This window comes from Rhinatrema bivittatum, chromosome 2, assembly GCF_901001135.1.
Source record: "Rhinatrema bivittatum chromosome 2, aRhiBiv1.1, whole genome shotgun sequence".
In the NCBI taxonomy this organism is placed as follows: Eukaryota; Metazoa; Chordata; class Amphibia; order Gymnophiona; family Rhinatrematidae; genus Rhinatrema; species Rhinatrema bivittatum.
The window spans coordinates 493,364,033-493,390,286 of record NC_042616.1 but is presented as its reverse complement, the minus strand read 5'-3'; the positions used below and the strand labels follow the sequence as shown (position 1 = coordinate 493,390,286).

Sequence of the window (26,254 nt, the reverse complement as noted above, 5' to 3'; positions counted from 1 at the left end):
CGCTGCAAAGGGAAGAGGACAGAAGGGAAGGCACTTGACAAGCAGCAATGGGAGTGCAGAACTCAGGAAAGGGTCATGGAGGAAGGAAGAAGGAAGAAGGAGCACTGGAAGAAAAGTACTCAGGAAGGGGCCTTCAAGGGGAAGACCAGAGAAGGGGGCCACAGGAGCGAAAGGTTAAAAGGAACGGCATTATGGAAGGGAACACGAGTGGGGGCAAGCAGTGCAGTAAGGCACATGGGAAGGGGAAAGGGCAGGATGGGGTCACGGGGGAGGGCGGAGAGCCAGAGAAGAAGCATGAATGAGAGCGCTCCAGAAGGGACTGTAGGTACGGGAAAGCACTTGAGAAGGGGCGACAGAGGAGGTGGTGCACTCCATGAAGGGACCCACAAGGGAAGGAAAGGAGGAAGAGCACAATTTATAGCAGAAGTCATTCTTTAATATTAACATTTATACATTACAAAATGATTCAGCCTGCATATTATTGGTTAGAACATTAATCGGTTTTCCATATGGAGCTTAACTCCCATGTAAACATTAAAGAGAAACTTGTGGGTGTCTGCAGTTTTTGGAGGTTGAAAGTTTGGGACCTCCTGTTTTAGGACACAAACTTTCTTGGCATAATTTTATTTTATTTTTTTTTTACCTTGCAGAAAATGAATGCCTCAGGCAAGTGTGTGCAATGGCAAAACTGTGCAAGGAATTGTTTGCAGAACCTTTTTGGATCTTTTTGTGCAATTATTTTTTCATTGCACGATAGTGAAAGCTGAGGGACATTTGGGGCAATCCTTGGATTAGGTGCCAGTGATTGCCCACGTAGAACAGCCTCAATCTTCTAGGGAATTTTTTTTTTTTAATCCAAATCTTAAACCTCATCTTGTATTATTTACTGTATTTTCCCAGTCAGATTCTCCAATCAACTGAAGGAGTTAATTTAAAAAGTGTCAAAACAAGACGCAACTGCATTTTTGTCTAAATTAACATTTTCTTTATTTATAACAATTAGTATTCCTTCCAAATTCTAAATGTACCAATGTTCCAAGAGCAAATGGCAGCAGTAGTTTATAGCACTGTAAATGATATGGTAAGTGGGTTTGTTCTTTCATGTCTGGTGACAGGGCTGGATGTACTCACACAGGCGGTACACAGAAAACAAGATCAGTTCTCTTTCAGGGTTTCAGCATCAGCAGCCAGCCAATAAGAAATCAAAGAGAGAAAGAGGAAGGAACACAAGCAAAGGCACTGGCAAACAAAAGAAAAATATATATATATATATATATATATATATATATGTATATTGGTCTCAGAATTTTTACCATGTGACTATTTCAGTCCAAACCCAGAGAGGAGTAAGCATGCTGTCATCATGCCATCCTCTCGCCCGATCAGCTCTAGAGCCCCTGCTGAAATCTTGGCTGAAAACCAATGTCATGTCAAAAAAATGTCAAAAAATGTACTAATAGGCAGTATCCTCTATAGAATGAGAAGCTGAAGGATAAGGGGAGTGTCATCATTTGAAGTTAAAGGCAACAGAAGCTCATAAGAAAATGTGAGAAAATACTTTTCTCTGCTTAAGTCATAGAATTGATAATATCCAGTTTTTCTTTCCAGACACTGTAAACAAGAACAGAAGTCTTGAAACTACTGGAGGGCTGACTGGGCAGCTTGTACATATAGTGCTCAGTGTCATGGTGAAAGCCCTATTCCTGTAGCTTGACTAAAGTGCTGGGGTGTGAATTTTGTTTTCAAAGACATAAAAAAAAATTGTTTGATTTGCCCTAGTGACTATTCACTTGCATCACTGACATACCATCTGGGAAATAAATAGTAGAGATGTGAATCGGAACTGAAATCGGATCCGATTCTGGTTCCGATTCACATCTATAGAGATGTGAATCGGAACTGAAATCGGATCCGATTCTGGTTCCGATTCACATCTCTAATAAATAGACTCCAGGTCTCTTTCCTCCACGTATTAATGCAGACTCATGTTTGCCAAAACACTATAGGGCCGATACAGTACAGTACGCTCCGACGGAGCACACTGTTAACCCTCCATTGGACGCGTGTTTTCGATGCGCTAGCGTTACCCCTTATTCAGTAAGGGACCGAAAACGTGCGTCCAACCCCTACCCCCCCCCCCCCCGAACCTAATAGCGCCCGCAACATGCTAATGCATGTTGATGGCCCAATTAGGTATTCCCGCGCGATTCAGAAAGTAAAATGTGCGGCCAAGCCGCACATTTTACTTTCAGAAATTAGCGCCTACCCAAAGGTAGGCGCTAATTTCTTCAGGCACCGGGAAAGTGCACAGAAAAGCAGTAAAAACTACTTTTCTGTGCACCCTCCGACTTAATATCATGGCGATATTAAGTCGGAGGTCCCGAAAGTTTAAAAAAGTAAATAAATAAATAAATAAATAAAAATTTGAAGTCAGCCCGCGGGTCGAAAACCGGACGCTCAATTTTGCTGGCGTCCGGTTTCCGAACCCGTGGCTGTCAGCGGGCTCGAGAACCGACGCCGGCAAAATTGAGCGTTGGCTGTCAAACCCGCTGACAGCCGCCGCTTCGGTCCAAAAGGAGGCGCTAGGGACGCGCTAGTGTCCCTAGCGCCTCCTTTTACCTGTTTTTACCACCGGGCCTAATTTGCATACAAAATCGCTCGCACAGGAGAGTGGCCCTCTCTCCCGTGGACTTTACTGTATCGGCCCGTATGTTGGCAGATGGATGTGAGAACTAATCCAGAAGGTACGAAACTGAAGGTTCATTTTTCTGCGCACTGCTATACCGCCATTTGAGAAACCAGAAACCTGCTGATTGTCCTACTCCATGTCTCGTCATCTTTGCTTTCTTTCCATTTTAATTTTTTAAGAAAATATTCTTACATACATATCACAAGTTTGCATCAAGCATACTTTTTCATAAGGAAAGGAAAAAATCCCCAGCCTCCAGAATGGATTATTATAAATACTTGTTTGGGAAAATCCAGATTACATAGGAACACATCTGTTCTCCTGCAATGTTTTGCTAGAAGGTGATTATTTGGAAAAGCCCATGTTTTGTGACATTACGACTTACAAACAGAAGATTTTAGCTCCCAGTCTGCCCATTTCTGCCTGGCTACTGTGCTATCACAGACCTATCACGTCTTCTCCTTCCCTTCTCCCCTCTCTAATGTCCCTTTATGTTGTTTTTCTAATTGGGGAACTAACCCTAACTTAGGCAACTCATCTGCCTCTCGTATCTGGACTCTTAATTCATTTGGCTGGGTGGCAAAAAAATGGGACTGTTCAGCAGGGTTTTTGTTGGAAAGTGTATGTCAGGATCTCCTCCTGACATACATACAACAATGTCTGTCCCATGCACGTTCGAATTCTGCCACTCTCTTTGCTCCAAAAGCCTCTGCTAGAAGACTTTTCCAGGTGTCCACCAGCCTGCCAGTGAAAATAGTATTTACTGTTCAGGGGCTGCACACACATACTGTATTTAAGGCATTCACACAGCCAAAAGGGCAACTGGTTTCCAGTTAACAGGTGACAGCGTCTTCGCTGGATCATCATCAGATGTGAATTACAGCTGTGCTGAAGTACAGTAGGGTCTTTATGGTGAATTTGTTTCTGGAGCTCAGACCAACAACTGCTGCTAATCATTTTTGCTGAATCAGCAATAAATGCATTTTCTGCTCATCACACCAAACATTCTATAGCAATCTCTTAACACAAGGGATGTAAGAACTCAGCCTTACTTGCAAAATCTTTTCTTTGTTTTTCTGGAAAGACTGTTTTTTCCCCATTGGCCTAGCAATTTTCTTCTGTTCCTGTGTTTTTCCAGCAGAATCTATGGCACCACACACATTCATTCAGACCCCCAGGTTTTACAAATCCTCCTCCCCCCTCCCCCAACTAGCGCGTCCCTAGCGCCTCCTTTTAGCCCGGAGCGGCGGCTGTCAGCGGGTTTGACGGCCGACGCTCAATTTTGCCGGCGTCAGTTCGCGAGCCTGCTGACAGCCACGGGCTCGGAAACTGGACGCCGGCAAAACTGAGCATCCAGTTTTCGGCCTGACAGCCGCCGGTCCATTTAAAAATTTTGGGTTTCTTTTTTTTTTTTTTTTTTACTTTTTTTACCCTTCGGGACCTCCGACTTAATATCGCCATGATATTAAGTCGGAGGGTCCACAGAAAAGCAGTTTTTACTGCTTTTCTGTGCACTTTCCTGGTGCCAGCAGAAACTAGCGCCTACCTTTGGGTAGGCGCTAATTTCTTAAAGTAAAATGTGCGGCTTGGCTGCACATTTTACTTTCTGTATCGCACGGGAATACCTAATAGGGCCATCAACATGCGGGCGTTATTAGGTTCCGCGGGTTGGATGCGCATTTTCCGCCCCTTACTGAATAAGGGGGTAAGGGAAAACGCGTGTCCAAGGGCAGGTTAACAGTGTGCTCCGTCGGAGCGCACTGTACTGTATCGGCCTGTTAGGTGTAAACCGATGTGATGTTCCCAACCAATGTCGGTCTATAAAAATGTTCAAATAAATAAATAAGTGATGGCTGGGATTCTCTTCCCCCCAACCCCAGGGACTGCAAGTGCTCCCTCTGCAGCATCCCCAACTGACCAACACAATATGCAGAAGCTGGATCTCTTCTATGGTGCCACACAGTACCATCATTGAGCCATCAGGCCAGTCCTTAGAAAGAAGGCTTAATCTAACCTAGGCAGAGGTCATAGAAAAGATTGCACCACAACATACAGATTTAAAAAAAAAAAAAAAAAAAAAAAACCCACAAAAAACCCCCCACATCCCCACTATGTTTGGGTGTGTTGCAGCATTACAGACTCAAATTATTATATAAATCCAGTTTTTGTTTTATTCAAGATAGTCAAGAACAAAAAGCCTGCACAACTGTGGAGTGGAGAGAGGTTCCTAGAGACTGCTGCTGCTGTTTCTGCTCCTCATACAGGCTACACAGGAAGAAGGCTGTTAAAGCTGTTTCCTCGGGGAGGATAAAAACGTGACCATCCACACCAGAGGGCTCTGTCACCGGATCCCTCCGCTAACCCTGGCGAGCCGCATCCTCTCTCTCTCACCCTCCAGTCTGAAGGCATTAGTAATAGAGAAAGTTAAATGAGAACCTAGATTTGCTGAGGAGTGTCAGTATTTAAATTAAAAAAAAAAAACTAAGCTAGGGAGAGCCCGACTCTCGTGCAGTCATCGGTAGCCTATCAGAGGCACATTCACCCGGACGGATAGACGAATACATCAAGACGCAGCAAAATGTTCACAGCAGTTCTCGTCTTGCACAGGATGAGCCCTTCCTCTTCTCCTCCGCCCCGGGATCCATAGGAGGAAACGCGATGCAGAGCAAGGCGTGCAAAGCTACAAAACGGCTTATTGTTTGGGCCCCAAATAAAAGTATAAGGAAGCATTAAAACCCAAGCCAGGCCCTCGCCATGCTGCTGTTTCTGGCAAGAGAGCTCCTGTTTTAGCTTTGAAGAAAACATCAACAATCATAGTGTTAGGAAATATATTCTGCTGAAGTAAACTAGTTTTTAGCCTACTTTTCGGAAAAAAAAAAAAAAAAAGGCTTATGAAGTGCGTGTGTGGTCCAGAGGATTCTTGACAAGGATATATTTTATTCTGATCCACCTATATGCACATGCGCGGAAATGTAGGCCCCATAGAACGTCTTGTTAAACCATGCACATTAAAAAAAGAAAGAACTCACTTTGAGGTATTTATTAAGAAAATCTTTTTTTTGTTTGTTGTTGCATTCTGGGTCTCTGGCAGGTTTCCTCTTTCTACGTCAGCCAGATGCACACCTGTGCAACACCATCGATGCAAGGCAAAAAATTATATCTCCGGTCACTGCAGCTGCAGTAGGTTCACTTATACCACTAAATGCAGGCAAGGAGAGAATGTTAAAAAAAAAAAAAAAAAGGGGACACCACATACTGAAACATACCAAAATGCAAAATTGTGCATGAATTTTAATTTCCAAAGCTCTTTACTGCTGCTGGCTACCTGACATACGCACGCCGCAGTTATATCTAAAAGGTGGTATCAGCCCATTGAACTCAAATTTTTTTTTTTAATTAGTCATGTTTTGGCATTTCCTGATGGCCATGGGGCAATCTGAGATTTCGCTGGGCCTGATTTTATAAAGTTCTGCACAGCTAGAACCCTTTCAGGTATATTCAGGCTTTGAGAGTGCATCTCCGTCATTTCAGCCATTCTCAGAAGAGAATGGCAAAATATATGCCAATAGCAGTAAGTCTCTGCTCCTCGTGACTTATGTTTTCTGCCTGTAAAGCCCTCTTCTCTCTTTCTCCTCTTCTTTATGTCCTATCACAGATTCACTACAAGGTCAATATTCAAAAGCCATCTAAATGGCTAAAACGCGATATTAAATGACTTATCTGGCTAGAATATAACTGGCTAGGTCGGGGGCATTCCGTGGATGGGCAGGAAAGCGCTCCAGGGAGGAGCGAAGTTAGCTGGATGTTAAACGGCTAACTGACATTTGGAATTAGCCTACTAACTATCCAGCTAACTGGTTGCCCTGTAGGGCTGTCCTAAGGTTTAGCTGGATATACTTATCTAGCTAATTTTAAGATAGCCAGGTATGTTTAGCGGTGCTACCGCACCATTGAATATCCCGGCTAACTTACCGAACCGCTCAGCAGCTGAATATCGACCCCCTCCACTTTCAGCCGGAGGGTCTGGGGGTCAGCCATTCACCTGCCCAGAGCTGCAATAAGGCATTTGAGCACCTGGGGCAGGCAAGTAGATTTGCTCCACACTAATCCCTGCTCCTCTCCCCCTCCAACTCCTCTATTCTGATCTCTGGTCTTCTTCCCTCTCTCTCTCCTCCAACCAGGAGGGGGACGAGGATGGTTGGAGGAGAGAAAGCACTGCACCTGGCTTTTCATCCACTGCCAAGCTCATGCTTGCATTTCAATTCTTTTTCTCCCTCACTGGTGCAATAAAATGCATTCAGCAGAACGCACAGTTTTACCTGTAATTGTGCGCCCATTTATTTCAGCATACACTTTATTGCCAACGTAGCAAGGAGTTTTCCGTTCAAAAACTGGGTGCATAACACTGTGCATCTGGGTTAGCACCCTTGCATGGAAATTCCTCCCGATGCAGAGAGATGCGCTGGCAGAAATCGTTTTCCTAGCACTGGAAATGTTACTCCAGGTCAGAGATGGAGTAAATGTTTCCAGCTTTAGTGTGCCAAAACTCTTCCGGCACAAAGACCTGATTAGACGGGAGTGACTTTTAAACCTTGGTAGCCACTCCTTTTCCAGGACCAACATGACTAGAATTAGAGGCGAGGGGGATGATCAATGTGGAGTTTTCAAACCATTTATTATCTCTTAGCATCCTATTTGGTCAGGATATTTTTATGAACATAGCAGCAGGAAACGGTGTCCACAACCTGCCGCCTGGACGGACAAGAAGCACGTATCAAAACCCCCCCTCTCATCCTCTCCCCCGAAGTATTCTTTTGGCTCTGTGTCAAAACCAGGACTTGCTCTGGGAGATCCACCTGGTTCACTGGTTTAAAATAGCCTTAGTCAGCAGCTCCGAGATAGGGACTCTCAGCGGCAGCGTTGCTCATTACAGTGTGGCAGCACCCCTGCTCATTACAGCGTGGCAGCACCCCAACGAGTTAAAATGTGTGTTCAACCTGTGCTGGTACCTGCATTAGTAAGTATAGCATTAGTTTACTGCATCAGGCGCTAAAAAAAATGTAATTAATTTGTGCAAACTGGATTGAATTTCAACACAGTTTTAATGCATAGATCACTGCATCAGCCTGAAAGGGCTTTGCACTCTGGGAAGCTGCCCCCCCAATTCACCACTCATTATGGCCCTGAATTTTACCTAGTCGTATCCCTCAGCGCCACCAACCCCCATGCTGCAGCAAGCTGGCCACACGAATCAAAGTGAGGAATGGGCTGTGACTGAGCCCATTCCATGTGCACCAGCCCAGGGCCTGCACTAAGCCTGCCAGCATTGTGACTGAAAAATAAGGAACAGTTTTCTATACTGAATGCATATTGGTAGGCCATTCTTTTATTTTAATTGCATTAGGGATCTCCTTTATGAGGGACTGTAAGCAACTCTTTTGCTGTGTTGGGCCGCGGTGCCAGGCTCTTCCTGGAGACGGATGGAGTCCCCATCACATGAGGGCAGACTGATAATCCGCTGATGACTTATAACCACTGGCAGTATTATACCAGAGCCAAGTGCTTCATCTCGCTCTACTACTTTCTGCTGGCAGGATGTATTAAAAGTGCTCTGTTCTAATCCCTATGAAAAAAAAAATCTATGTTTGCTCAGAGAAAACCAGCCCATCTCATTTTGTGTGTGTATGCGCCTCTTTCTCTCTTTCTGATGAGAGCCTGAGGGCTCAATTGCAAAAAAGAAAAAAAAAAAAAAAAAAAGATTACTGTACAAGGAACAAATTCTTAACTGCAGTTCACTAGCAAAAAAATAAAAATGAATAAAAAGGGTTGAGGTGGAGGGGGTGCAGAGGCAAATATGCTCAGGGCTAGACAGTCAAAACGGTCAATTTGTTTAAGAACACAAGAACATAAAATATGCTATACTGAGTTAGACCAAGGATCCATCACTCCCAGTATCCTGTTTCCAACAGTGGCCAATCCAAGTCACAAGTACCTGGTAAGTACCCAAACATTAAATAAATCGCAAGCTACTATTGCTTATTAATTAATAGCAGTTTATGGATTTTACTGCTAGGAACTTATCCAATCCTTTTTTTAAACCCAGTTGCACTAACTGCTATAACCACATCCTCTTGCAATGAATTCCAGAGCTTAACAGTGTGCTGAATGAAAAAGAATATTCTTCGATTTGTTTTAAATGAGCTACTTGTTAACTTCATGGAGTGCCCCCTAGTCCTATTATCTGAGAGAGTAAATAACTGATTTACATTAACCTGTTCAAGTCCTTTCATGATTTTGTAGACTTCTTTCATATCCCCCTCCTCAGTCATCTTCCTCCGAACTGAAAAGCCCTAACTTCCTTAGCCTTTCCTCATAGGGCAGCCATTCCAGGCCCCTTATCATTTTGATCACCCTTTTCTGCTCTTTTTCCAGTGCATCTATATCTTCTTTGTTCCTCATCTCCATGGATTTGACTTATTCCTAGGCCGGCCACATTTCTCTTTTTGTTCAAAAAATTATTGCACTACACTTTAGAATTCTTTGGAATAAAAGATATGCAGTTTAGCCACATATCGTTTGAAAGAGAAACTCCCCCCCCCCCCCCCCCCTCACACACACACACACTCTCTCTCTCTGAGGGAAAGCAGGTTTGCTTATTGTAAATGGTGTTTTCCACAGACAGCAGGATGACTTAGCCATTACATGTGGGTGACATCATCTAGTGACACCAAATTGACCTCTCTCTTACAGGCCAATGCAGAAAGCTGTGCATTCAAACTGTATGATGAAATTCAGCTTATACAGTTTCCTATCGCGTTCTCCTAGGACAAGCAGGATGTTAGTCCTCACACATGGGTGACATCATCAGATGGAGCCCGGCACAGAAAAATTGTGTCAAAGTTTCTAGAAAAGTTGACTGGCACACTGAGTATGCCCAGCATGCCACTATGCACGTGGGGTCCTTCTTCAGGCTCTTCCGCGGAGTTACCATCTCACGGGTGTGGCAATCTGCTCTTTTTCTGAGTATTTTTCAAATATTCCTGGTCAGTTCTGATTGTTCCTGCGCCGGGTCCCTCTTCTTCCTACCCACATAGTGGATGATTTAATAAAAGGTGCAGGAGAGCTGGCGCTCCAAGTTGAGCGCCCACTCTCCCGACCCCCACCCAGGCACCTCTCCTGGGCACATGATTCTGTATTTAAATTAGGCCCGGCGTTAATAAGGAAGCGCTAGGGACAATAGCATGTCCCTATTACATCCTTATTAGCGGAAGAGTCGGCTGTCAGCAGGCCCGACAACCGACGCTTAATTTTACCAGGGTCGGTTTTCGAACCCGCTGACAGGCACGGGTTCGGAAAAATGGACGGCGGCAAAATTGAGCATCTGTTTTTGTATTTTTGGTGCCGCCGACTTAATATCGCTATGATATTAAGTCGGAGTGTGTACAGAAAAGCATTTTTTTCTGCCTTTCTCTACACGTTTCCTGGTACTTTCAAAGTTAACACCAGCCCTTGGGCAAGTGTTAATTTCTGAGAGTAAAATGTGCAGCTTGGCCGCACATTTTACTTTCTGTATTCCAGGTGATTAACTAATAGGCTCATCAACATGCATTTGCATGTGATGAGCACCATTAGTTTCGAGGGGGTTGGCCGCGCATTTTCCACACACTATTACCCCTTACAGTATAAGGAGATCCTCTGGATCGATTAGTAAAAGCCTTGGTCCCTTACAGTATAAGGGGTAATAGCGTGTGGAAAATGCGCATCCAAACGGGTGTTAAACGGTGCACTCGTACTGTATCAGCCTGACAGCTCGGCAGTGCGGTAAGCTTTTCTCCCTTCTGTGCAGTTGATTCCTGGTGGTTTCCCTCGCTCGGTGGCCGCCAGTCATCGACTGCTCACCAGGTCTTTTTTTGTAATGGCATCGTCGAGGTTTTGTCTATGCCCCCGGTGTCCGAGGACCATGTCCCTCACGGATCCGCATGAGGTTTGTATCCTCTGCCTGGGGGCATCGCACAATGTTAGGGTGTTTCTCATTTTTGCGACCAGATGACCCCCCAAAAGCCGTCACACCTGTCTGGTCAAGATGGAGAAGCTCTTCGGTTCCAAGGATTCTGAACCTTTGACTCCGGGAAGGGAGTCGAAAGGCTGTGGCAAGACTATGGACACCGAGCCTTTGCTGTCCACTCCCCTCACTGAGGCCCTCTAAAGTCAGAGGGGCCAGAGATTGGCCGTCATCAATGTCTTCATGCTCCAGGAGTCGGGATCATCTCCATTACCCTCGGCACCAGGGAAGTCTTGAAAACATAGTCACCGGTCGCCATCCTCGCACGGCACCAGCACCCGCTGTGATGCCCCAGAAGTGACCCCATGGAGTGGAGACATTGACCTCCATTGAATCCGGGAGTCCCAGGAGTTCCCCACTGATGCTGGTGCTGGGCACCGATCTCCCTCGGGACTCCGAAGGAGATCTGGTGATGCCTCCCCCTCCTCCGTCTCTCCTGCCCTCAGGGGCCTTTCAAGAAGTTGGAACACAGGGTGCAACTGGTGGTGGTCCAAGTCCTACAGGGCATCGAGCCGCTGGCCCCACCGGTGCTAGAGCTGCACCATCAATGTTGGCACCGCTGCTGGAGCATCTTGATGACCTTCTCAGCATCCTGCCTACGCAGCCACTGCCGGTGCCTGGGGGGGGTCCCTCAATGCCCTGACGCCCACAGTTGCCTTCTTCCTCCGGTGCGATGAGGAGAAATAGAGAGGAAACAGAATCTGGTGTTTCGAGATGTCCTTTGTTCAATAATATTGATGGTGAGAGTGCTCTGATAATTGGCAGTCGAAGGGGGTATTGTGTCCCCTTCCACTCCCAATAATGTTGGGCACGCATACTACTATGTAGGGAGGCCTGCGGTACGTGGATTCAATGATTCCAACTGTTTAATGGTTATGAGTATCATTGATCCATGTTTTGAGGCCTTATGTGTCAATGGTTCCAGGGACATTTGCACGGATGGTGCCAGGACCTTGTATTTCGACGGTGCCCAGTGAGCTCTATATTTTGACAGTGTCCAATGGGTCTTGTGCATCAACAGTGCTGGTACTGTGTGGGTTGATGCACTCAAGCCTCTGTGTTTTTCGTGACTAGCTGTTCTAGTTCCGCAAAGTGGCACCTCTTTTTCTTCGATGTGTACTGGCTTTTACTAATCGATCCAGAGGATCTAGCCTGTTCCAACAACATACGAGATATTTTGGAGGAGCTCCTGCTCAAGTGCATTCCCAGTGAGGCAGACAAGGCTGCACTTCAGAAGGAGGACTGGCTGCAGCTTCTCTGAGACTTACACAGTTCCTCCATTTTCCAAACCTTCAATCTTTGGGTCTGCAGGGACATCTTTTCACAAATGCAACAGTTGGCCTGGTCATGATCCAGTCCCAGACAATGGAATCAGAGATCATGTCCATTGGGTGATGACCATTTTCCTTCAACAAACAAAGTACTTGAATCCACCACTGTGGCCTTTTTCTTGCCGACATCCTGAAAATGTTAAGCACTAGCATCTCCTTAGGGACAAAACATAAATCAGAATAAAAAGGGGACAATAATAATTTTGTTTAGCTGTACATTGAATTATCTTTAAAAAATATTGGGCTAGTACTGCTGCTTTAAATAACTCTTTAAAAACGTGTGTGAACATGATTCAGACAGCCTACTTCACACTTAAAATCAATACTGTTCCACATCATCTTTACAAGGCAGATTTCCACAGTTTAAACTGTACTAAGATATAAATAAGTAGGTAATATTTTTGTCCTGTTTATCCTCCCCGCTGAAGTCTTCCACCAGACTCCCCCTCCCCCCCCAGCCCTATTTCACCCCTTCAATATCCCTTTTTTCACTCTCAACCCACACTAGGGATGGATGCAGCTCTTTCCCATCCTGTGCTTCTACCCAGAGCTTTCCCATCTGGCCACTAGATGTTGCCACAAGTGTATTATAAAAGCACAAGAGGGTGTGTCAGTCAGTCAAACTGCTCCATGGGCTATCTTGTCCTGAAAAGCAGCTGGCCCATTCCACCATGGGGCACAGGAAACTTTTCAGAGTTAAAAAATGAAAAATATTATTCTCTCTCTATATAAAATATGCTGAGCCGGATCTTGTCTTTCCGTCACTGGCTGGTAGGATGTTCATAAGCACCCTACCACACCAGTCTCCGACAAACAGACCTGACTACTGGCGCTAGGTAAAGAACCTGTTAGCTGGTGGAGTGAGAGTATAAGCGCATCCCACCAGACGCTAACCACCAATTTGCAGCAGACCTCTCCCTGTCAATTAAATTAACTTAAAACGAGCCTTGCCGGCCCCCAGGATCCCTATCCCAGTCCTTATCCAATGCGACTCCAAGTCTTCCGAAGGCAGAAGTGATCCATTGACACTCTTGACCCATTGCTCCGCTTCTGAAAATGGCCGCCGATCAACCCAAAGCTGACGCCTTTATATTGTATGGCTGCCGTACAACCTAATGGCACCAGCCTCGGCTTGCCGTTTTCACATAGCGGAGCAAGACTAACTGTGGCTTGTTTCTGACTTCGGAAGACCCGGACTCATAGTGGAGTAATTAAAGGGTCAGATGCAAGATTCTAAATCCTTTAGAAAGTTATTAAAATTGCCATTTATTTTGTGAGGCTTTCACATCTGTATGAATTTTACATCTGTTTTAATATATGTGTATGTGAATTTAATTATAGATATTTTTATATAGTTTACCATTTAATGTTTATGATGTTTATTGTCAGTGTGCTGTAAACCACCCAGAACAGGTTCTAGAAATGGGCGGTGTATAAATTAATGTAAATAAATAAATATGGCCTTGAATTGGGGGGGGGGGGGGGGGAACCAGGGAGACCCTTTTAAGTGGGTCTGGCCCACAGAGGAGGTGGAAGACAACTAGGACTCCCATTGTTCTTTTTCTTTTTTTCAAATTGGCAGTTAATGGCTGCTGGGATGGGGGGTACCCAGAATGCCTGTGGGCTCAGGACAGACTATGGGCTAGGGTAGGAGGAGTTCTGGGGGCCTCCTTTTTTTTTTCAAGGGAGTTTAGTGAGGCAAGGAATTTTGTTTAGTTTTGGTTTGTCTTGTTTTGGGTTTCTGGGGTTTTTTTAAATTTTTCTCCTTTATTTCATTTTAGGGAATTGCAGGAGGGAGTCGCATTGTGCTGGGGTCAGGCTAGGGAGGGAGGGGCAGTGTGTGTTGGATTCAGGAGGGGAGAGGAGAGTGTGCGCTGGGGTTGGCCTGGGGAGGGGAGAAGGATGTGCTGGGATTGGGGGCCATGAGAGGCGGGGAGGCACAGTGTGCTGGAGATAAGCCAGTGGAGAGGAGGTGGATTAAGCTGGGGGACAACTGGTCAGAGTTTGTGGGGGTTGAACTGAAAAGGACTCATCAGAGAGTGTGGGCTGAAGCTGAGGAGGGGGGGGGGGGGTGTCAGAGTGTGCTGGAGCTGGAAAAGAGGGTGTGATAATGTGCCAGGGCCGGACTGAGGAATGGGAGTCAACGCGTGCTGTGGCTAGACTAGTGAGGCGAAAAGAGAGCCTGGGGTCAGATAAGTGAAGTGGGTCAGAGTGGGTTGGGGTCAGACTGGGAAGAGGGGTCAGGTTGAGGACCAGAGTTAATGTGTGAGGATGCAATAGCAGTGAAGGGGAAAGATTGCTGGGTCGGGGGGGGGGGGGGGGGGGCGCGAAGGGAATCAGAGAATTCTGGGACTGGGCCCTTGAGCAGAAAAGTACGTGGAGGGAGGGGGAAGGAGTACTGGGGTGGGCTGAAGAGGGAGATCTGAGAGTGGCGGAGCAGGGACTGCTGGGGTGCACCTGGGAAGGGGAAACAGAGAGTGCTGAGGACATGTTGACAAGAGAATTCGTCCTAAAGAAGTCCTGAGGAAGAGCTGAGGAGGGTGGAAGTGAGTGTTGAGTTCTGACTGGGGACAAGGAGGATAGAGATTAAGGGCCTTCAAGGAATTTCTACAGGTTTCAGCTATTATACCTAGCTATAGGTATAGTATAATATCCACAGGCACTTTGTAATAACATTCTAGGTATTGCTGCCTGTGTATGTTTACTGTTTTAAGACCGTCGCAGCTCATGAGTTTGTCTTGGTCAGACTCCACTCATCTCGCACAGCCAAACTTGATTAGGAGACGGTAACCTAATTTGTAACATGCAGCACATGGTACTCCTGCAGTGCTCCCATACTTTGGCCAGGCTGAGGAGCAGAAGCCCAGAGCAGTAAAACAAATCCAGAATCTGTGGAAACGCACAGAAGGCAAAACACTACATCAGATTCCCTAAAATATACTAATAATAACTAATTTAACCACCTTTCTTTTGTGCTCTGACAGAATTAACATAATTTTTCCATCACAAAATGGAGTGGGTGGGGTTAAGATCTGGGCCATAACTAGGGGTGAGCAAGTGGCGCAGCTGCCCAGGGCACAAAGTTACCTGAGAGGCAGAAAAGTAATTGAAAATCAGGTTAGGACCCTATGCCTTGGGTGGCACAAATTGGGGCAGCAGGAGATTTGCTGTCTTCCTGCTGTGCTGAATCTTACTCACAAGAGAACAGCTGACAGCTTACTACTCATGCTGTAGTTACACGATTTTAGGTTCCATATTAGGAGCTACCACCCAGGAAAGATCTAGGCGTCATAGTGGATAATACTTTGAAATCGTCTGCTCAGTGTGCTGCGGCAGTCAAAAAAGCAAACAGAATGTTAGGAATTATTAGAAAGGGAATGGTGAATAAAACGGAAAATGTCATATTGCCTCTGTATCGCTCCATGATGAACTGATGAAACAGCAAGGGAGGCTGTCTAACAAAGCCATGGAGACGACAAATCAGAATTAGAAGCCAAATGTCCGATCTGGATTCTTTTATTGGATAGAGACACAAAATTTTCAAACAAGCCCGACTCAGGCCGAGTTTCGCCCTCTTACAATGGGGCTGCGTCAGGGGCTCAGCTTAATCATTTTGGGGTTTCTGAGTGTCCGGGTTTCAAATTGTAAATATGCATCAAATGGTCTCTAGTTGATAATTATATCCTGTGCCGCAATATTATTAACAAACAATGCTCTCCAATGTGTTTGATGCGCCAAAAGAAAACTGGTTCCACAGCGGCAGTCTTTGTCTCTCTCCGATCGGATTAAGCTGAGCCCCTGACGCAGCCCCATTGTAAGAGGGCGAAGCTCGGCCTGAGTCGGGCTTGTTTGAAAATTTTGTGTCTCTATCCAATAAAAGAATCCAGATCGGACATTTGGCTTCTAATTCTGATTTGTCGCTCCATGATGAGACCGCACCTTGAATTCTGTGTACAATTCTGGTCACCTCACCTCAAAAAAAGATATAGTTGCAACGGAGAATGTACAGAGAAGGGCAACCAAAATGATAAAGGGGATGGAACAGCTCCCCTATGAGGAAAGGCTAAAGAGGATAGGGCTGTTCGACTTGGAGAAGAAACGGCTGAGTGGGGATGTGATAGTGGTCTGTAAAATCATGAGAGGTCTAGCACGGGTAAATGTGAATCAGTTATTTACTCTTTCAAATAATAGAAGGACTAGGGGACACTCCATGAAGTTAGTAAGTAGCACATTTAAAACTAATTGGAGAAAATTCTTTTTCACTCAACACACAATTAAGCTCTGGAATTTGTTGCCAGAGGATGTGGTTAGTGCAGTTAATGTAGCTGTGTTTAAAAAAGGTTTGGATAATTTCTTGGAGGAAAAGTCCATTAACTGTTATTAATCAAGTTGACTTAAGGAATAGCCACTGCTATTACTGGCATCAGGAGCATGGGATCTTCTTGGTGATTGGGTAATTGCCAGGTTCTTGTGGCCTGGTTTGGCCTCTGTTGGAAACAGGATGCTGGGCTTGATGGACCCTTAGTCTGACCTAGTATGGCAACTTTTTATGTTCTTACTCAGCCCCTTCTCTCACAGGCAGCTTGCAGGGGACAGGTGAGGAGGGGGAGAGGGGAAAGAGCAGAGCAAATTAAAAAAAAAATTGCTTTTCTCCCTAATCCAGCCCATAGCCTCCCTTCCTGTCACTGCTGTTATCCTCTTACTGGCCTGGTTCAGCTTCAGCGAAGGAGGCATGAACTGGGTAAAAAAGGTATCATGATGATGGGGATGGCGTGGAGAGGAGGGAATGACAGGTGGATGATTGTGGTAGGGAAGGAGGGACTGAGAGAAAGAAATCATTCTCTCTCTCAGCCCCTCCTGCCCTCATTGGGGAGATGAAAGGGAAATTATGTTGGGAGATGAAAGGGAAATTATGTTGGGAGAAAGGAGGACCTGGGGGGTGCAAAGGGGATCATTATACAGATTTTAAGAGGACTGAAAAGGGGATCACTGGGGGGTGGGATGTAGGGGCCTGGGGGGCATGTGTCTCTGTATGGGAAAGCAATGTGTGTGCGTGCTGAGTACTGGCACCGGGTGTGGATGTGTGGATGCGCCAGCAAGGTTGGAAAGCTACATTATTTGTATAATGTTCTATAAAAGATGGAGACCTTTGCCAGCATGCTTCAGAATTTTATTATTGTCACAGAACACTGTGAGGTTGTGCTTTCTACTCCCTGCTGTCTGACTTGGGAGGGGAAGCAACTGCACCAATTGCGCTTAAGGGTGGCAAAAACCTAAATTCATCAGGAACTGAAATGCATGCAGGAGTGCCACGGTATGAATTGCACACACGGGAGCCAAGCAGGACCTGCTGGGACCGGGTGGTTCATACCAGGAGAGGGAGACCACATGGCAGAGAGGAGCCCTACAGGAGCTAACAAAGCGCCATGCATCTCTCCTTGCTGGTCATTAAGAGAGGACGGATCTCTGTGGAGAGAGTGGTGAGAAAAGAAGAGGAAGGTGGCATAAATTTGCTTGCCCACCCTTAGGCACTGACTGCCTAACTGCGGCTCAGAAGGGGGGTTGTGTGGTGTTCTGTGTATCTCTCTCTCTGTATCCGTGTAATGAGAAACAGCAGAATCCTCTCCACCGCCCTGACCTCTGTTCTGGTCACATGATATGCCACTGCCTCGCAGGGCTCATGTTCAGAGGGATGGGTGGGGGCAGGGTACCAACTATGGAGAGGAAAGGAAAGGCAGCAGCAAGCAGCCTAGGGCAGCGAACCAAGAAGCCCCCATTCCCATACTGGGAAAGTCCGCAGCACGTCAGCCACAAACCCTCCCCCCCTTCTTCCGGCGCAGTTCCCCCACCGCACAGACTGCATCCCGTACTCGAGCCCCATCAAAAAAACGCCAGCAGCCTGCCAAAGTGCCACCGTTGCTTGTGCTACAGCTCGCTCGAGATGCCTTTACCAAAAGCAAACAATGCCCTCTCTGCCATCAGAAGTTTCCCTTTTTAATTAACTTGGGAGCAAGATCCTGTTTTCGTTCCGATTCGTGCTAGAATTCACTCGCAGCACAAGATATTAAAAGTAACTCGATTTGGGTACAGCCCAGAGTTTGTCTGCAGTTCTCACTGGCAGGAAATTTGTGGTAATCAGCCCGTAGGAATTGTTTTTTTCTTTTTTAAAAATGAAGAAAGAGAGAGAATGACATTACTAAATGCACGCATTTCTTTTGAAGTTTGTAGCTCTTTGCTTCTAGTTGCTTCTTGGAGGATCATGCCTTCCTGACAGGATGAAGTACTGCCAGACCCCTGGAAGCCAGGAGACAGCTGCCACATGGCAGACACTGATTACAAAGCACCACTTTTTTCCTCCTTGCAGGCGGGGAGAGTGATGGGCTCCACCTCTTCTTCCCTGCTCCCCCCATCTCTTTATTTGCAGCTGTACTAGCGGCAGGAAGCTTCTGCACACTTAAATAACCAGGCACCCCCCCCCCTATCATGATAGCAGTATCCTGCCCACCATGTACTCCTCGCTAAAGCTGTATATATAGTAGGCTACTCGCAGCAACATGATTGAATTAGCACAAGTTATAACTTAAAAAGGGACACTGTTGGTCCCTCGTGACTCCTCCAACTCTGCCAGGGACTGAGACCGCACTGGAATTCACAACTGCTCATCCACTACAAAGGTGCAACTCCCACCCCTACACCCCCTGAAACAAACAAAAACAGACACACACACACACACACACACGCCTGCTCACTGGCTTTCACACGCCCCCATCTAAAAAGAGGATGCAGACAAAATGCCATTTCAAACAGACTTGACTATAAGCATTTTCCATTTCTGTAAGAGAACATAAGTATATTTTTTAAATGTAAAATGGAAGGGAATTAAAAAAAAAAAAGTACTGAATGAAAAATAAGCATTTTATAACTGCAAGAAGACACCTTAGCTTGTGTTGCAGTGGGACGCTGACCTCTCCACACTGCTTCCTTTCCCTTCATCTCCTTAGTACACTGCCCCCTCACCCATCCCTCTAAACATGAGCCTGCTCCCCACTTCATCTATTCCACTCCCTTCATCTTTATATTTTATGTCTCTAAACTCTTCGGGTCCTGTATATAGGGGTGGGGAGGGTTTGCTGGGCAGTACATCCCCCAGAAGAGCCCTTGAAAGGCAGGATTGTGTGAATATGTGGGCAGCAGAGGGGAGAGAATCGGAGCCTTACCATGCCCCTAGAATCGCTGGGTTGGGAGGAAATGGGGCATGTGTGACTATTCATTCTGATTCCCCAACAAACTAAAAAAAACAAACCCCAAAGTAACTTCATTCCACCAAAATTGAACATTATTCTCACCCATGAACCTCGACGCAGTCCAATCTTCTGCTTGGAGCAAACAATTAAAACATTTGGATTCATTAAATCAGAGCTGGCAAGAAACAGCAAAACGATTTACTGCTTCATTGCTGGTACCTGCCATGGAGCAAAATTATTTTGCAAAAGAGTAAATTGGTCTTGTTGCTTTAAATCCCAGACATACAGCAGAGAATAGGCCCCGGCTTGGAGTAATACCTCTGCAACTAAAACACAGCTAAGCAGCTTCCACTAATATACTATAAAAAGTTTGCATCTTTATATTAAACACTTCCTCAGGCCAAACAAAGCCGATCAAAATTCATTCAGTGTAAACTATTTCCAGAAGCCAAGCATGGTGTCACCAAATAATGTACAATAAATTAAATTTAAGGTTTTTTTAAGGTTTATTTGTACTTATATACTGTTGTCTCGGCATGGCCTTCACAGCGGTTAACATAGCAATACAATACAATAAAAGATGTGAGATGTTATGCTTTAATGATATAATTAATAAGGAATAAAAATAAATGATTATTAAACAACAAAAACTATTTATTAAGACAGAGCACTTGTGGGCTACCTGTACTTTCCAGTATAGCCAGACCTAGGCAGCCAAACATTTGAGCCACCACCTCATTAGTTTTGGAAGCAGATCAGATTCTTACAAAGTTTGGTGGTAAAAGATACAGTTGGGGGGACAGATGGTGTTGGATTAAGCCTGGAAACTTGTATGCTCATCCTCCCAGGATGCCATAAAACCAAAGAGCAAGACAACAAAAACAGATTTGGATAAGGAACAATATCCTACAAGTGGTCAAGCTTCAGTGGCTGACAGCTGGGATCTCTCTTTAGCACTGTGGACCAGAATAACTGGGCAGGCTGATTGAACCAAATGGTCTTTATCTGCCATCATCTACTATAGAAACATGGAAATGTAATGGCATAGACTGCCCATCCACACAACCACTAAACTTCTACAATCCCAATCTCTGTCTTAGAAATCCCCTTATGCTTATCTCCAATGTTTTGTTGAATTCGGATACCGTCCTGGTCTCACTGGGAGGCTGTTCCACGCATTTACCATCCTTTCTGCAAAGAAATATTTCCTTGACTACTCCTGAGTCTACCCCCTTTCACCCTCATCCCATGACCCCTATTTGCAAAGCCTCCTTTCCACTGAAAGAGGCCCGCCTCCTGTGTATTGATACTGCTGAGGTATTTAAATGTCTCTATCAAATCTCCTTGATCCCGTCTTTTCTCCAGGGTATACCTGCTTAGATCTTTAAGTCTGTCCTCGTATGCTTTAGAATGAAGACCACGGATCATTTTACTAGCCACCTCTGGACCAACTCCATCCAGTGTCTATCCTTTTGAACGTGCGGTCTTCAGAACTGTGCACAGTATTCCACATGAGGTCTCATCAGGGACTTATAAAGGGGCAATATCATTTTTTTGTCTGCTGACCATTCTTCTTCCTATGCACCCAAGCATCTTTCTGGCTTTTGCCATCTCCTTATCCCCTTGATTGACCACCATAAGATCATCATATCTGATCACCCCTAGATCCCTCTTGTTTCATACTTAGAAGAATTTACCCCTAGACTCTATCACTCCCTTGAGTTTTTGCAGCCCAAATGCATGACTGCATATTTTAGCATTAAATCTTATCTGCCAGACTCTAGACCATTCCGCTTGCTTTTGCTAAAGCTTCTTCATGAATTCCCCACCTTCAGGCCAATGCTATATCATGCGTTGAGCCTAGTGCACAGACTAACGAGCTCTTGGACATGTGTTTTGGACACACTAGGCTAACATCCAATGCAATAAGGGGATTAGGGATCCAAAACACGCATCCAAACCAGCGTGTAGCTAATAGCACTCACACATAAATGCATGTACATGAGGTTATTAGCTATTAACCCCGATACAAAACAATCACAGTGCACCCAATGTGCACATTTTAACACGGAAAACTTTAACGCCAGCCCCAGGGCTGGCGTTAATTATTTATGCACTCCTGTTAGTTTAAAAAAAATACTAAAATACTGCTTTTCTGTGATTCCTCCTACTTAGTATCGTCCCGATACTAAATAGGAGGAACCACAGGAAGCAGCATGGAAAAAAAAAAGTTTGCCGGTGGTCAGGATAGGGAACAGATGCCCATTAATTGAGCGTCCATTTTCCTAACCAGTACACAACCACTTCTCCTTTGCACCCAATTTCATGGATGCACAATTTATCCCTAACGCATCCTTTTTAGCATGACCCCTCATTTAAATAATGTATCGCGCGCCCAGGAGAGGAGGCAGAGCGCATGTTAGGAGAGCGGGCGCTCAATCATCTGCGCCCGTTTTATGCGAGCCGATATTGCATCGGCCTGCTTTTGTTGCAGATTTTGCTCTCATCCTGAAAAAGACAAATCTTTCCTGATAGTTCTTCCACAATACCACTTACAAAAATGTTGACTAGAACCAGGCCAAGGACTGACCCCTGTGGCACACCATTAGTAATGCCTCTCTCCTTGGAGCGAGATCTAAATTTACCATTGCCCTTTGTCGCCTCCCACTCAACCAGTTTCTAACCCAGTCAGTCACTTTCGGGCCCATACCAAAGATGCTCTATTTATTTATGTCACCTGTGTGCTCTTGTCAATAGCCTTAGTGAAATCCTAGTATACTACATCGAGTGGTCTTCCCTGATCCAACTCTCTGCTCACCCAGTCAAATAAAATTGATCATATTCATCTACCCAAGACCTACCTCTGGTAAAACATGCTGCCTCGGATCTTGTAATCCATTGGATTCCAGAAACTGCACTAACCTCTGTTTTAGCTGCAAAATTTATTGAGATTTTTTTTTTTTATTTTCCTCCATTCAGCACTTCAAAGTGAATATCAAAGCAGATTACATTCGGGTGCTGTAGGTATTTCTCTATCCCCAGAGGGCTTACAATCTAATTTTGTACCTGAGACAACAGAGGGTAAAGTGACTTGCCCAAGGTCACAAGGAGCGACAGCAGGATTTGAACGCTGGTTTCCCTGGCTTGTAGCCCGCTGCTCTAACCTCTAGGCTATTCCTCCACTCATCACAGAGTGGCCAGTAGTTCCCAGCCTCCTCCTTACTTCCACTTCCACATCTGCCCATCTCCAAAGCTCCGGAACTACTTCCAGCTCTAAAGTAGCACTGAAATGGTCAATTAGTGGTGCGGCCAGAAATTCTCTACTATGTTACTTATGTTTGTATACAAAACTTGTCTAAGTAGGGTTTTCTCTTTAAACTTCGATTTTAAGGATTCACACGGATGTTAATATTGCAAGATACTCAATGATATACAGACAATTCCATATCAGGAGTGTTTTGCCAGCTCTTCCAATCAGATACACTTAGTTTTAGAACAATTAGATAAAGGTTCCCAGAAGCCCCCTCTAGCACATCACAGACTATACTGTAAAGATGGACATTCTGATCATGAACAGAAATTTTCTTGCTTAACAACAAATAGTAAAATATAATGAGCAAACTTTTTCAAAACACAACCTTTATCTGCTGCAATATTTAAATAACTTATTGCGAAAATACAATGAAATGCAAGTCGTACAATTTATTTGTTCATTTTCAAAGGGAAAGCAACTAAGACAAGGTTTATTTACTTGGATTTTTATTCTGCCTTTCTAAGGAAATAAGTCCAAGGCAGATCACAAAACACCACCCAACATAACAAACAAGGTCACCCCCAAACAACTGGGCAACTAATAAAATCAGAAAATAAAGAAAAAAAAAAAAGTGTCATCAGAAAAGAATGCACTAATTAAAAAGCCATGAAGCTAGAAAGTACATCGCCATCTCTTCCATCTAAGGCTGTAACCTGTATCTAAGGCTGTAACTTGTTACTTGTAAAGCATTGTGCTATGTTATTGTTTTCTGTAAACCGAGGTGATGTAGACCTTTACATACCGCGGTATATAAAAATCTCCAAATAAATAAATAAATAAATAAATAAATAAATAACCTAAGCAGATATCCAAAGGCTTGGGTGACTAGCTTGGTTTCAGCTTCCCATCTGACCCCCCAAAAAATTAGTTTCCTGGAAAACATAGCCAGGCAGCCCAGCCCGTTCCACAGGAGAGGCGCTGCACAAAAAAACCCCCCAAAAAACCCCACACTTTCCTGTTGTGGCAGACCTAACTTCTATTAATTAAGGGATCAAGAGCAAGGCTTCATGAGACCATCTCAACACTCTTATTGGGTGATACCAGCTGAACTTATATATAAAGACGTGGTATTTGATAATTTTGAACAATCACAACGCTATGTAAATCTTTTTATCAATTTTTACAATGTATATTTAAGGACCATCATACCACCCCCAGTGCTCACAAGTCATACTTGCACTTTCTGCACTTTCACAGGGTCATGTTTAATCAATTGGTCCAAATGACATCAATGTTCAATTTTTTTCATTTTTTACTGTATAATAAAAAGGCAACTTTCCTTATTTCCAGGTTATCGGGGTTGCTTATCCCGGGGCTGTCAGAGGCACTTGGACAAGTGCCTCTGACAGCCCCGGGATAAGCACTTGTGAGCACTGGGGGTGGTATGATGGTCCTTAAATATACATTGTAAAAATTGATAAAAAGATTTACATAGCGTTGTGATTGTTCAAAATTATCAAATACCACGTCTTTATATATAAATTCATTTCAATCGTGGGATTTTCCATTAAGAGAATCTTTGTGTTTGGTGATACCAGCTGACCAATTTTGTTAGGCAACTGGGGTCCAAGCCCAAATAGTGCCTTCAATATTATACAGAGCATCTTAAACCGCACTCAGCATGCCACAGAGAGCCAGCAAGGGCTGCAAAGGAGAGGAGATGCTCTTTCTTGTTAATTACCTCCAGCAAGCTAAGCTGCCCTGTTTTGCAGAACCTGCAGTTTCCCCAAGTCTTGTTTGGGAGAGCCCAGTATAAGTGAGTTGCTATAATCCATGCATGATGAAATCCGGAGAGGATACATATGGGCACAACTGGCGCACAATCCAAAGTTTAAAACAACCATTCCCAACGGTGGCATCAATATGCACTGACATACTTAATACAGAGCCTAACAATACTCCCAAACTCTTGACCTGGCTCTTTATGGGGGGGAAGGATGACCTGTATTCCAGCTGACTGCACACAGGATCTGTTGATCCACAAGACCTCTGGGATTCAGACAGTTTGTTACCGCTTATCTAAGCGAAGATGATGGATACTGCCTTTTGATGAGCTGAATCTAGAGGGCAATACAGCTGGATGCCGTCAGCATAAAAATGAAAAGATATTCTGAAGGACTGATGTCTCCACACAGTGGCAACACATAAATGTTCAAGAGGGTTCGAGGCAGAGGTGACCCCTGCGCAACACTGCACCTTAATGATCTGGGGCTAGGACAGGAGTTCTCAGCTGTGAATGGTCCAATAAAAAAAACAGAAGCGAAACCAGTTAACTATAGTTCCTGCAATACCAATCAGCAAGATCTTAAAGTCAACAGTGACAAAGGCTGCCAAAATATCAAAATCCCTTTGTCTAAATTCATCCTGAAATCATCAACCACTGAGATTAATGTAGCCTGCAGTGGATGGTAATATCATCTTGTTGTAGCACTGGGCATCATAAACAGGCTCCTTAAAATTCAGATGAGGTGCAACACAGTTTACAAACACAAGTTCTGGGAGAGCCACTTTAAGAGTATAAAAAAAAATATATTTTTTTTTATATATATATATCCAAAACTGGTAATATTTTCATACTTTTGGAAGCCAAAATCCTTGTGCAGAAGTGGGTGTGGCCGGGCTTACCATGTTTGATGGCGAGTTGATCTGGGAAGAACAAACAATGGGGCTGCACAGCCACGCACCTGCTGTTTATTTATATGCACACTTCCTCTAAGTAGCCGGTGCTAGCCAATGTCAGAGACAGGATGCAGGCTGGACCGATCCTTGCTCTGAACCGGTCTAAGCGAAGGACTGTACACAGGGAAGTGTGAGTGGCTGCTTTATGACAGTGAACAACTATACCACAAAAAACAACAAAAAAAAAACCCCAAAGGTGTATCAATACTGTGCTTGTTGGCTCAGATACATATCTTGCAGGGAGACTTGGAAGTGATGCTGGTGACACGTTTTGTGGGGGTTAGGCTGAGGGATTCTCCCCCCAGGGGAATCCTGTAGAAGATGTGGCTGCTGACCTGCAAAGCAAATTTAATGCATTTTGGTGCCTTCCCAAAACCAGTCCTGCTTGTATGCAAGGTGATCCCCTCGCTTCTGTGAGAAATACCTGCTCCTAGCCAGGGGAGAGATTCAGGGCTGACAACTGATAAACAGGCCGATGCAAAAAAGCTGAACATTAAAACCGTGCATTGAAATTCAGCGCACCACTTCCTATCGCACAAGCTAATTATTATTTTTTTAAGTCCCGATGCAGTAAGTGAATGTTATGCTAAATTGTGCGCTCCCATAACAATGTACTCAGAAATCAGAGTTCAAATATGCACACATTTTAAACGGGAAAGGGGGGGGGGGGTCTATGGCTAATGAATGAAAATCACCAAAAGGAAAAGTGCACAGAACTGGGAAGGAAGATCATCTTAGAGGAGTGGAAGAGAAGTGGTGGCTGAGCGGACATCTCGCAGCAGTAGGGACAGAGGTGGGCCGAGCCCCGGTGAGGCTGTGGGTAGCCAGGGCCGCTTGGCAGCAAGACAGATCCCAGTTTCGTGGCAAGGGACGGGCAGGGAGAGAGGAAGCGGCAACATCAGGAGGTTGCCATGGCAAGAGAGAGGAGCAGATCTC

The 26,254-nt window shown here is 44.9% G+C and overlaps 1 protein-coding gene across 1 annotated transcript in view; it reads right to left on the bottom strand.

Moving 5' to 3' along the window:
- The window catches only part of RREB1 (ras responsive element binding protein 1), a 267,242-nt gene that overhangs the window by 137,537 nt on the left and 103,451 nt on the right, over positions 1-26,254 (bottom strand).